At 43.3% G+C, this 13,620-nt stretch overlaps 1 protein-coding gene across 2 annotated transcripts in view; it reads left to right on the top strand.

Moving 5' to 3' along the window:
- LOC141148939 (antiviral innate immune response receptor RIG-I-like) overlaps positions 1-13,620 on the top strand; it is a 171,229-nt gene that overhangs the window by 16,551 nt on the left and 141,058 nt on the right. The window contains exon 1 of one of the 2 annotated variants that reach the window (XM_073636840.1): positions 1,274-1,430. The exons of the other annotated variant lie outside the window; for it this stretch is intronic. The gene's annotated coding sequence lies outside the window, so the exon portion shown is untranslated. Of the gene's footprint in view, positions 1-1,273; positions 1,431-13,620 lie in introns of those variants that run through there. 2 annotated transcript variants of the gene reach the window in all.

Genomic DNA, 13,620 nt, shown 5'->3' with positions numbered 1-13,620 from the left:
ACTACTGTTTTAAGGGCTAATTTACACTGTAACGTAGAGCGGCAGGAGCGATTCACCACTCCGTTGCCAGCTTTGCTGGGGGGCAGGGTGGGTGCACGATTAATTGCACTGTTCCCTTTTTTTCTGTTTTGTATTAGCTTTATTTGAAGTGTACAAAATGTACACTTTAGTCATTGCAATGTGCGATTTGGGCCAGTGCGCTGCGATAAAATGCAGCATGTCTGCATTTTATTGTAGCACCCTGCAGTGCAGCGCTAGGCTGTGTTGTGCTGTAAATGGGACACATAGGAAACAATTGTTTCCTGTGTGTCCCTGCCGTGATAAACATTTTAGCATGTGATAAAATGTCTATCACCGCACATTATAGTGTGAACTGGCCCTAAAGTAACAGGATGAAACAATTGAGACTCGAAAAGCATGAATGTTGTTTTTTTTACTTTAGCTACACTTTAAAAATGGGTTTCTGCCTTAGGGCTCATTCTGATGGGCAGAAGGAGTGCCGTGTTTACATGTGTACAGCAGATAGTTTTGTTCATCTGTAAATGCAGTACTATAGTAATCGATGAGCCCATACACATAGCTGTGTCTACATCCGAAAATCTGCACTGTTATATTACACACACACACACACACAAAAAAAAAATAGGACACAGCTGCAGATTTTACAGATTTTATGCATGCAAATAAACGCATAGAAAAGCGTATGCATGTGCATAAACACTACAACTTTAGGCAAGACTTTTTCACAGGATCTTTCTCTTATGCAGAAAATACTTTTCTTACTGCCCATTTGAATGAGCTCTAGCTCTGCCAGCCAGAACCTTTCTTTCGTGCAGAAAATACGCATCTAAACGCAGTATTTTTCTGCCCATGTGAATGAGCCCTTGGACTGCCTAGAATATTGATGGCGAACCTTGGCACCCCAGATGTTTTGGAGCTACATTTCCCACGATGCTCACCTACACTGCAGAGTGCAGGAGCATCATGGGAAATGTAGTTCCAAAACATCTGGGGTGCCAAGGTTTGCCATCACTGGCTTAGAAGGTGGTGATGTTTTAGAAGCACTAGACTAGAACATGAAAATCTTCATTTCTGGAAGTGTAACAGTAGGCTGTAATAAAATGGATTAGCATTGAATTAAAATGCCTTATGTGGAATTCCCCTACAAGGTAGCACCATACCAGTTTCAGTTTCCTTTCCATCACAAGATGCTGTTTTCGATTCCTCAGGTTATGAGGAGTATGAGACAGCTGTGAGGAGTGTCACACTGAGCATGCGCAGAAGATCATCTGGTAGGGATAGTTTCGTTTCTCATACTAGGAAAAGCTGCTGCTTCCTGATTATGTTCCAGACTGGGGATAGCTGGTCTCAGAGACACAGCTCTGTACACTTATAGGGAACTCTGTCCTATTCTACTGGATCATCTTCAGGTAAGTCACAACCTCACATGAAATCTGCACAGCTGTAGATCAGACAATGTAACAGGAAGACATTACCTTGTAATAACATTACAACATAGTGTCTGTACTACAACTATCTGGGCAATTTGTTGCATGTCAAATATTGTGATACATTCCTGATATTTGTAATTATGGGCAACAGTCTAGTATTTGCTGTATTTATAATAATGTACAATCCAGCACCCCTTGTATTAATATCTATCGGCAACAATAGTAACAATATTTGTTGTACTGATAAGGCTAGGTTCCCACTACTGCAGTTTGCGAGCCTTGTCACACCAGAATGTACACAAGTACCATGCGATCTGGTGCCTGCATTTTTTTTAAAGTCATGAATGCACTTCTTTTAAAGTGGTCCAGTGCAAAAAATGCGTCTGCTCAAATCGTACCGCACTGAACTGCATGTGAAACGCACAGGAACGCAAAGCACGTCCCTGTGCGATTCCTGGTGTGAGCTGGCCCTACCTGCGACCGCATTTGCGCCGGCACAGCAGCCCATTTGCTGCACTTACGGAAATCGCAGAAAAAGGTACCTGCGCCTTATTCAAAAATCTCAGCCAAAGAGAAACCGTCTAGTGCTAGGCGGTTTCCAGTAAGGGAAAACATGCTGCAGTTTCCAGTGCATAAGGGCTCATTTACACTTGCTTCGGCTTTTGGGAAAAAAAAAAAAGTTTTTCTTTTGTTTCTGTTATAAAATTTTGTAAATAAGTATGTTTCTCCTTCACTGATAAGGCAGCACCGATGAGGTTGCACTGATGGGCATTGATAGGCAGCACTCATGGGTGGCACTGAAAGGCTGCACTGATAGGTACTTATGGGTGGCACTAATGCTGGGCACTGATAGATGGCACTGATAGGCATCACTGGCAGGCATTGGGGATGGGCACTGATTGACAGCTTCCTGGGCACCGATTGGCATTTTCCTGGTGGTCCAGGCGGTATCCTGGTGGTCCTGGGTGGGCACTCGAGGGGGGGGGGCTGCGCTGATAAACAATCAGCACAGCCCCTCCCTGTCAGGAGAGCATCTAATCGGGTCTCCTCTACTCACGTCTGTCAGACGCGAGTGAGGAAAAGCCAATCAGCGGCTCTTCCTGTTTACATCATGATCAGCCGTGATTGGATACGGCTGATCACGTGGTAAAGAGCCTCCGTCAGAGACTTTTTACCTAGATCAGTGTAGCGGTGTGTCAGACTGACACACCTCACCACCGATCGCAGCGATGCGCGCCCCTACGGGCGCGCGGCTGTTATCCTGCTGGACGTCATATGACGCCCAGTCAGGATAACTGAACCACCGCCCGGCCATCATTCTGCTATAAGCCAGGCGGGAAGTGGTTAAAGCTCTCTGAATGCCAGTCAAAGCTCCTGTCACTAAATAAAATGGTTAGCTTACAGTCCTGTTTACACCTTCAAAAATGATACCCCATGTAGCTTTATTGGTGCTTCAAAGCATCTTCAAAACCGCCATGGAAGTCTATAGCAAAGCTCGCTTGAAGCCCCACCAAAGGCTCATCGAAGCACCAAGCAAAAGCAAGTTGTAAACAGAACTGTAAGCTAACCATTTTATTTAGTGACAAAGCCTGTCCGAAGCCTTGTTTTGAAGCAAGTGTAAACTAGCCCTTAGGGTACCATTAGGTATTCCCTTACCCCCCCCCCCCAAATCAAATGTAGCTCAGTTAGAGGCTGCGGGGATGGGGCGAACCATTGATATTTCACTTTTTAAGAGACATTCCACTTTATGAAGCTTGTTTCCAGGGCAAGAGGAGTACAGCAGTTCCATAGATTGAGAGGCATAGAAATGCACATCAATAAAAATTTATGATGCCAAAAAAATATAATTATATATACAAATGTGAGTGCAGCTGCCTCTTTTAAGAGTGGAAAATACCACCTCATATGTGAAGTCAAATAACAATGAAAAGGCATTAGCGCCCTACCTTTTCATTGTTATTTAACTTAAGCAAAAGCATGCATAATGTTTGTTAGCAGGCACTCCAATTGATGTCTGTGGGACCCAAATACTCTGTTTTTGAGCATAGGGTGTACAGTAAGGATGGGCTTAGGCATGCCCGCGCCCGCCAGGAACCTAACACCGCGCAGCGTTAATCACAAGCAGTGAGACATTTCCCGATCTGTGCAACCGTGGATTGGGAAATGTCTCACTGCCTGTGATTAGCGCTGTGCAGTGTCAGGTTCCTGGTGGGCGCGGGCACAGGCACATGAAATTGCGAACATGCATGAGCCCATCCTTAGTGCAGAGCATAGAGTGACTGTGTGAACAGGAATGATTAAAAAGAATGGGATTCTGCATGTTGAGGAAAGTCAGGCGCAGGGAAACAAGCAAAAATAAGCTCAAATGTGAATGGGGACTAAAACAGATCATTCTCCTGGGTGTAGTTCATTAATAGCTTTTTAAATGCATAACTAGATAGTTACATAGTCAGGTTGAAAAAAAGAAACAGCTAGTTCAGCCAATAGAAAAAAAAAAAAAAAAAACGAATAGAAAACCTCCCATATACACAATCCTATACCCACAATCAATCCAGAGGTGGCCAAGAAAACAATAATGCAGGTGGAAAAAAATCCTTCCTGATCCCCCAGAAGGCAATCATATGTTCCCTGGATCAGTTAACTCTGGAGTTATTGCCTATATATGTTAGTATCCAGTTATATTTTGTATTAGGAATGCATCCAGCTCTTTTTTAAAACAATCTACTGAGCTGGCCGGAACCAGTTCTTGAGAGAGCCTATTCCACATTTTCACCACTCTTACTGTAAGGAAGCCTTTCCATATGTGGAGGTTAAATCTCATTTCCCCTGAGCAAGTGGATCACAGCCAGAGTGTGAAAGGGGAAACAAGTTTGTTCTTAAGTTGAATCTGTGTGTAAGCCGGAACAGGATATTTTTTAAGTGTAGCTCCAGCCAAAAAAACTATTTTCAAGCTTTTTGGGAAGGGTTAACACCCCTGTAACATTTGTTTTGATGTGTGTGCCCCTGTTCAGAAAATTTCACCTCACTTTCTGTCCCAATGACAATTGAATTTAAAAAATTTTGGGTTGTTGTGGAAAGAAGCCTTGGTGATAAAGCATCAGTAAAGACGCCTTTTCCCCATAATCTTACAGGAGTGAATTTCCTTTCCTAGGAGGAGATTTCCTCTCACTTCCTGTTACCTCCCTCCGTTTGTAAGTCGGATGTTTGTAACTAGGGGACAGGCAAAGTATTTACTCCACCATGCCACTGCTAGCCCAATACTCCCCTAGAGGCACATGGAATAAATATGGGGCGCTTCAAATATAAATAAGTGTAACCAAAAAACTGTGTATAGCACAATAGTGGTGGAACCCTCCTACTGTGTTTTGTGCTGCACGTAACAAGTGTAACCAAAAAACTGTGTATAGCACAATAGTGGTGGAACCCTCCTACTGTGTTTTGTGCTGCACGTAACAAGTGTAACCAAAAAACTGTATATAGCACAATAGTGGTGGAACCCTCCTACTGTGTTTTGTGCTGCACGTAACAAGTGTAACCAAAAAACTGTGTATAGCACAATAGTGGTGGAACCCTCCTACTGTGTTTTGTGCTGCACGTAACAAGTGTAACCAAAAAACTGTGTATAGCACAATAGTGGTGGAACCCTCCTACTGTGTTTTGTGCTGCACGTAACAAGTGTAACCAAAAAACTGTATATAGCACAATAGTGGTGGAACCCTCCTACTGTGTTTTGTGCTGCACGTAACAAGTGTAACCAAAAAACTGTGTATAGCACAATAGTGGTGGAACCCTCCTACTGTGTTTTGTGCTGCACGTAACAAGTGTAACCAAAAAACTGTGTATAGCACAATAGTGGTGGAACCCTCATACTGTGTTTTGTGCAGCACGTAACAAATAACACACATTAAATGAATGATTGTGACATTCACGTGAAACACTCTGTGAAATCACTGCATTCCATGCTGTGACATCTTAAAACATTAAATGACAGTCCATATGAATCAGATCCATCCAAGAGGAACTGCTTGTGATCACATCCAGTGTAAATCAGCTGCATACATTCAAGTGTCTTCGTGTGTCTTCCACCTCACCCCTGTGTTCAGTGAATCACACCCTCCAGAAATGCACTCACCGAGTTACAATGCCAGCACTTTCATGCAAGGCAAAAAACGCAAGTTTTACCACACTCAGGTGTAAAAAATGGCAAGATACGTGTCCAGGAGGATAGTTGTTATATGGATCCACATGTAAGAAAATAAAATGCTCCAATAGTGTAAACCAGCAAAACTATTTATTAAAACCACTGCAACCTTCAACTGATGCACTCACATTGTACAAAAGATAAAACAGCAGAAATCATTTGTGGATCACATCAATCTTCAAGCAATCTTCAAACAGGTGTAACTCAAATAATAAACAACTGGTGGTCACGGCGGACCCGAGGTGTGCTTTCTCTGGGCTGCAGTATCACTGCAATCCCACCCTCCCTTCAGCTCTCCTCTGCTCCTCCGTCCACTAAAACTTCCTGATTCCTGTGTAGTTCAACTGCGCTGTGTGTCACGTCTCACAGCCACGCCCCCGACATGTTTCGTCATAGGTAGACTTAATCATGGGATTGGCTGTGCAGGCTGTCATTCACCCCTTATATTTGCTTCTAATTGACGCCCATTCGGCCGCACATTGCGCATGAGCACACCTCGCGTCCCCGTTCCGCTGATTATGTATGGGATATCTCATTTAAAACACTCATAAAACAAAATCGTTGAAAATCTTTTGGACATTACACATAAATCACACTTAATTGATAAATATGCATATCATTCCCAATGGTTGTTTCAAACCTTGGATCAATTATGATGAGTTGGATAGAGGGATCCTGCACGGGCTCCCCCGCTGGACAAGAGTGGTAACTGCATACCCTATCCCATCCAACCTTATCAAATGCTGGATGGTGATCAAAAGGCAAACGGCCCCCTAGTGTCCAGTGTCCATATTGCAGATTTTTCAGCATGCGTGAAAGTATTCATGGTGGGAACCTCTCTCAATCAAATGTATCCGTCTTTACAGATCTCTTTTTTTTTTTTTTTTTTTTAAATAAGATCACATGGACTCTATATTATAAATCTATTAAATATAAACTCTGAGTGTTCATGCTCAGAGATTATCTTATTCCAATATATCAACCCTTTCAGGAATGGGTCTAAAATAAAATATACCCTCATAACGATATATTACAAACATAGTAAACTAAACAGGCTAAACTGTCTCTATAACTGGCTGCCCCTGCATATTATATGATAAAGTCAAAAATATGTCAAGGGATATAACAAGAGCCATATTATATATCTCTATTTGATCTATTATTAAATTTCTATGTAGGTCGAGTGAACAGGGTTGGGGGCTGATGATGATATAACCTCACCACCCCCCCTCACTCATACCCACATGGGGGCATCACATCAAGATATTATCATGACGACGATGTCTCCTATAATCAAACCCTAAGAGATCCCTAAAAAATTTTTTTTTTTTTTTGATAAAAACTACTAAAAATCTTTAAAAATTCCTAAAAAAGGTGGGACTAAAAGAGACTACAGAAAATCGGAACCCTAAAAAACTGAGATAACTTTACATTAAAAATCATTAATAAAGCAGTTAAGATCCAGTTCTATGTTCAATCCTTTCGGGGCCAGACTCTTCAAAAGATATATCCATCTGGTTTCCCTCCGGGATAGGTCCCTAACTCTATTGGACCCTCTCCAAGAAGGGTGGACCACATCTATCCCACAGAACTGCAAAAGTGTGGGGTCCTTTTGGTGTTTTTCTTTAAAATGTAGGGAGACACTGTGGAACCTATATCCATTTTTTATGTTGGTCATATGCTCTGAGATCCTAATCCTCAAGAGTCTCTTGGTTCTCCCTACATATAGCAAGCCACACGGACACCACATTAAATAGACCACATGCGTAGAGTTGCATGTACTGAATTCTCTAATTTCAAAGGATTCCCCTTCCCTATTGGTTATGCTGGTGACACCTCTGTGGTTCACTCTTGTTGTTCGGCAGCAGATGCACCTCCTACAGCAATAGAAGCCCTTGAAATCAAAACCAAACACATTCCGTCTTGGTGGGTCCAATATCTTCCTTACCACGTGGTCTCCGAAATTGGGAGCCCTCCTATATATGAACCTCGGTTGGTTCGGAAGTATCCCACCCAAGTGCCTATCCTTACATAGGATGTGCCAGTGTTTTTTAAAAATATTCTCGACCTCTTTATATTGGCAGTGAAACCCTGAAATGAATCCATATTGGTGTCGAGTATCCTCTGACACCATTGAGGGCTTATTTAGACACAGGTCCCTGGAGGTTGAAGCCACCTCTTCAGTGATCCTGCTGAGTGTTTCCACTCTATACCCTTTTTGTAAAAATTTATTATTAAGGACTTCAGCCTGCTCATAGTAGTCGTCTAATTTAGTGCAATTACGTCGAACACGTACCAACTGTCCTTTGGGGATGTTTTTTATCCAAGCCGGATGGTGGCCACTTCTTATAGATAAAAAACTGTTACGATCAGTTGGCTTAAAAAATACTTAATATTTACCCATTCCTGAAAGGGTTGATATATTGGAATAAGATAATCTCTGAGCATGAACACTCAGAGTTTATATTTAATAGTTTTATAATATAGAGTCCATGTGATCTTATTTAAAAAAAAAAAAAAAAGAGATCTGTAAAGACGGATACATTTGATTGAGAGAGGTTCCCACCATGAATACTTTCACGCATGCTGAAAAATCTGCAATATGGACACTGGACACTAGGGGGCCGTTTGCCTTTTGATCACCATCCAGCATTTGATAAGGTTGGATGGGATAGGGTATGCAGTTACCACTCTTGTCCAGCGGGGGAGCCCGTGCAGGATCCCTCTATCCAACTCATCATAATTGATCCAAGGTTTGAAACAACCATTGGGAATGATATGCATATTTATCAATTAAGTGTGATTTATGTGTAATGTCCAAAAGATTTTCAACGATTTTGTTTTATGAGTGTTTTAAATGAGCTATCCCATACATAATCAGCGGAACGGGGACGCGAGGTGTGCTCATGCGCAATGTGCGGCCGAATGGGCGTCAATTAGAAGCAAATATAAGGGGTGAATGACAGCCTGCACAGCCAATCCCATGATTAAGTCTACCTATGACGAAACATGTCGGGGGCGTGGCTGTGAGACGTGACACACAGCGCAGTTGAACTACACAGGAATCAGGAAGTTTTAGTGGACGGAGGAGCAGAGGAGAGCTGAAGGGAGGGTGAGATTGCAGTGATACTGCAGCCCAGAGAAAGCACACCTCGGGTCCGCCGTGACCACCAGTTGTTTATTATTTGAGTTACACCTGTTTGAAGATTGCTTGAAGATTGATGTGATCCACAAATGATTTCTGCTGTTTTATCTTTTGTACAATGTGAGTGCATCAGTTGAAGGTTGCAGTGGTTTTAATAAATAGTTTTGCTGGTTTACACTATTGGAGCATTTTATTTTCTTACATGTGGATCCATTTAACAACTATCCTCCTGGACACGTATCTTGCCATTTTTTACACCTGAGTGTGGTAAAACTTGCGTTTTTTGCCTTGCATGAAAGTGCTGGCATTGTAACTCGGTGAGTGCATTTCTGGAGGGTGTGATTCACTGAGCACAGGGGTGAGGTGGAAGACACACGAAGACACTTAAATGTATGCAGCTGATTTACACTGGATGTGATCACAAGCAGTTCCTCTTGGATGGATCTGATTCATATGGACTGTCATTTAATGTTTTGAGATGTCACAGCATGGAATGCAGTGATTTCACAGAGTGTTTCACGTGAATGTCACAATTATTCATTTAATGTGTGTTATTTGTTACGTGCAGCACAAAACACAGTATGAGGGTTCCACCACTATTGTGCTATACACAGTTTTTTGGTTACACTTGTTACGTGCAGCACTAAACACAGTAGGAGGGTTCCACCACTATTGTGCTATATGCAGTTTTTTGATTACACTTGTTACGTGCAGCACAAAACACAGTAGGTGGGTTCCACCACTATTGTGCTATATACAGTTTTTTGGTTACACTTGTTACGTGCAGCACAAAACACAGTAGGAGGGTTCCACCACTATTGTGCTATATACAGTTTTTTGGTTACACTTGTTACGTGCAGCACAAAACACAGTAGGAGGGTTCCACCACTATTGTGCTATACACAGTTTTTTGGTTACACTTATTTATATTTGAAGCGCCCCATATTTATTCCATGTGCCTCTAGGGGAGTATTGGGCTAGCAGTGGCATGGTGGAGTAAATACTTTGCCTGTATACTTTATAATTTAAAGGGGCAGCTGTTCCTATTTTCGCTTGTTTTTATCGACTCTCACGTTTTCATTACATTTTATACACACCATTTAACACTGGTCAACACTATTTGTGAGAGTAAGGAATTGGATGTTTTGGGTGTTCACCACCTAATATTGGTTCACACCACTATTTGAGTTTATTTAGAGGCATTGGCGCGGTGGGGGTGTCTGTTTGGTGGAAGGGCGCTCTAGTGAGGATACCCAGTGTTTATTATAACTAGGGGACAGCCTGTATTCATGGCTGCTGATCCCTGATACCATGGTCAGTTTACATTCCTCCATCATCACGCTGTGTGTTCAGTCTCTCCCTCTCCCCCTCCCTCCCTGCCTATCAGTTCAATAGTCTGTGTTGTAATGTATAGAAATCACTTATATCCCCTCTGTTTTAGGAAGATATTGAGCAAAGTGTGTCAGTTTAAAAGAAATATATAATTCCAAATACCTTCTTGCACAGTGCTGCTGTGCGGCCATGTGACCACCCTCTGCTGGCTGGAATACGTCAGAGGGGAATCTCGGCCCCTCCCGCTGCTCTCCTTAGAATGGGGAAGAAGAGCGGAGGGACGTCACGTGACTGCACAGCTAAGCTGTGCAAGAAGGTATTTAGATTTGTCTTTTAATAAACTGACGCGCAGTATCTTCCTAAAACAAAGGGGATAGAAGTGATTTATAAACAGGGTGGATACAAATCAGTGATCAGATTTATGTGATTCAAATCGTGTTTTTTTATTTTTTTTATTTTAATAAAATGCTTTTGGAGTAAAAATCTATCCAAAGATAGTTTTCTATTTAAGATACATTAATAATTAGAATTTTCAGCATGAAATGCAGCTTAGTTATGTAGCATGAGGCTGTATATTCTGCAATATTAACATTTTTGGTAAACTCATTCAATTAATCCAAGCTCTGCAAGCTGAGATAACATGCACTGCACTAAATTAATGCATTCACACAATTTCACACTACCAGCAAGAATGAGTCCTTACATTTAAAGACCTCCTGTTAAAGTGAATGGGACTGTCGGTGAATCAACAGCGGGTCAGAGGAGGCAGGGCCGTCTTTAGCGCAGGGCAAACGGGGCATTTGCCCTAGGCCCAATCTTTGTTGGGGGGGCCCGCGCTACCCGTGAATTGGGGCCCCGATGACAGCTTTGCAGAGCGCACAGAGGACACGGGAGGATGTATTCTTGCGCTAGCCAGCTGAGAGGGGGCGGGGCTGGGAGCTCCACTGACGCTCTGACCCCGCCTACGTGCAGCCTGTATACTCGGAAAAGAGCGTCTGCAGTGAGAGCCAGTGATCGGAGTGGGAGCGTCAGTGGAGCTCCCGGCCCCGCCCCCTCTATACTGGCTGGTGAATACAGAGGTCCGGGGGCAGGCCGGGAGCTCCACTGACGCTCCCACTCCGATCACTGGCTCTCACTGCAGACGCTCTTTTCCGAGTATACAGGCTGCACGTGGGCGGGGTCAGAGCGTCAGTGGAGCTCCCGGCCCCACCCCCCTCAGCTGGCTAGCACGGGAATACAGCTTCCCGTGTCCTCTGTGTGCTCTGCAAAGCCGCCATTGGGGCCCCAATTCACAGGTGACGTGGGCCCCCCAACAAAGCATCAGTGGAGCTCCCAGCTGCTTTAGTGAGAGCAGAGAGTGGAAGCCCCGCCCACAGACCTGAATGTATGTAGTGAGTTTGGCTGGCCAGGTATGTCCTTACACCCATAAAATGCCTGACTGTTTAAACTAGAGGTCGACCGATATGGGTTTTTCTCTGGCCGATGCCGATATTTAGAAATCACGGTGGCCGATGGCCGATATGTGATGCCGATTTTTTTGGACCGATATATTAGGCCGATTTTTTTTTTTTTCCCTTCATCTCATAAAATCTAATAGTTAGACCCCTTTCACACTGGGGCGTTTTTCAGGCGCTTTTGGGCTAAAAATAGCGCCTGTAAAATGGCTCCCCTGCAGTCTCAGTGTGATATCCCGAGTGCTTTCACACTGAGGCGATGCGCTGGCAGGATGTTAAAAAAAAAGTCCTGCAAGCGGCATCTTTGGAGCGGTGTATACCGCTCCTCCACCACTCCTGCCCATTGAAATGAATGCGCACTGCTGCCGAAGCGCCCGCAGAGCATTTCGGCAGCGGCGATTCAGGGGCGCATTTAACCCCTTCCTCGGCTGCTAGCTGGGTTATAAGCGCCCTGCTAGCAGCCGAATAGCGCCGCTAAAATGACGGTAAAGCGCCGCTAAAACTAGCAGCGTTTTACCGTCAACGCATGCCTGCTCCAGTGTGAAAGCAACCTTAAGCGATACAGAAAATTTTTTACATTTAAACATTTATTAAACAAAACAAACCTCCAATCAGTTCACTTGTATGTAGAATTTAGATAAAAAAAAAATTAAAAAAAACTATATCTTAAATATTAAATACACAAAAACAGGTAATCAAAACTTTTGGATGAAAAAAAATGGGCTAACTTTACTGCTTAGTTTTTTTTTTTTTTTAATTTATTAGTGTATTTTTTGAAAAAATATTGCATTTGAAAGACCGCTGCGCAAATACCGTGTGACATAAAATATTGCAACAACCGCTATTTTATTCCCTAGGGCAGTGATGGCGAACCTTGGCACCCCAGATGTTTTGGAACTACAGTTCCCATGATGCTCAATTACACTGCAGAGTGCCTGAGCATCATGGGAAATGTAGTTCCAAAACATCTGGGGTGCCAAGGTTCGCCATCACTGCCCTAGGGTCTCTGCTAAAAAATATATATATAATGTTTGGGGGTTCCAAGTGATTTTCTAGCAGAAAATACAGGATTTTTACTTGTAAGCAACAAATGTCAGAAAAGATTTAGTCTTTAAATGATTAAACTGAGAACTTCTCCACACTGAGCTCAGTTCATTCATAAGTGTAAACATTGTATCCTTCAGGTTCTTTTTATCAGATTTGGTAGGCTGCCCAGAGGAGGAGAGAAGTCTCTTCACAGAAGATTACAGGCAACTTGTGTTGACTTCTATTACAGAAGTCATTTGCAAGTCCGCTGATATCGGCCTTTTTTATCAGCACAATCGGCTGATGCCGATTAAGTCAAAAACACCAAATATCGGCCAATATATCGGTCGACCTCTAGTTTAAACCCTGAGCTGTGTTATTTAACTGTAAAGCTGTGCGTTGCTGAAAGTTCTCTGACCATCACCTGTTTAATGTCTGCAGTCTCTGATTTGTCTCCTGCAGTATGTCCGTAGTCTTTAATTGTCTCCTGTAGTATGTCCGCAGTCTCTAGTAATCTCCTGCAGTATGTCCGCAGTCTCTGGTAATCTCCTGCAGTATGTCCGCAGTCTCTGGTAATCTCCTGCAGTATGTCCGCAGTCTCTGGTAATCTCCTGCAGTATGTCCGCAGTCTCTGGTAATCTCCTGCAGTATGTCCGCAGTCTCTGGTAATCTCCTGCAGTATGTCCGCAGTCTCTGGTAATCTCCTGCAGTATGTCCGCAGTCTCTGGTAATCTCCTGCAGTATGTCCGCAGTCTCTGGTAATCTCCTGCAGTATGTCCGCAGTCTCTGGTAATCTCCTGCAGTATGTCCGCAGTCTCTGGTAATCTCCTGCAGTATGTCCGCAGTCTCTGGTAATCTCCTGCAGTATGTCCGCAGTCTCTGGTAATCTCCTGCAGTATGTCCGCAGTCTCTGGTAATCTCCTGCAGTATGTCCGCAGTCTCTGGTAATCTCCTGCAGTATGTCCGCAGTCTCTGGTAATCTCCTGCAGTATGTCCGCAGTCTCTGGTAAT

This window comes from Aquarana catesbeiana, linkage group LG01 (assembly GCF_042186555.1).
Source record: "Aquarana catesbeiana isolate 2022-GZ linkage group LG01, ASM4218655v1, whole genome shotgun sequence".
Classification (NCBI taxonomy): Eukaryota; Metazoa; Chordata; class Amphibia; order Anura; family Ranidae; genus Aquarana; species Aquarana catesbeiana.
Note: the sequence above shows the minus strand (reverse complement) of the source record. Positions and strands in the feature narration are given on the sequence as shown.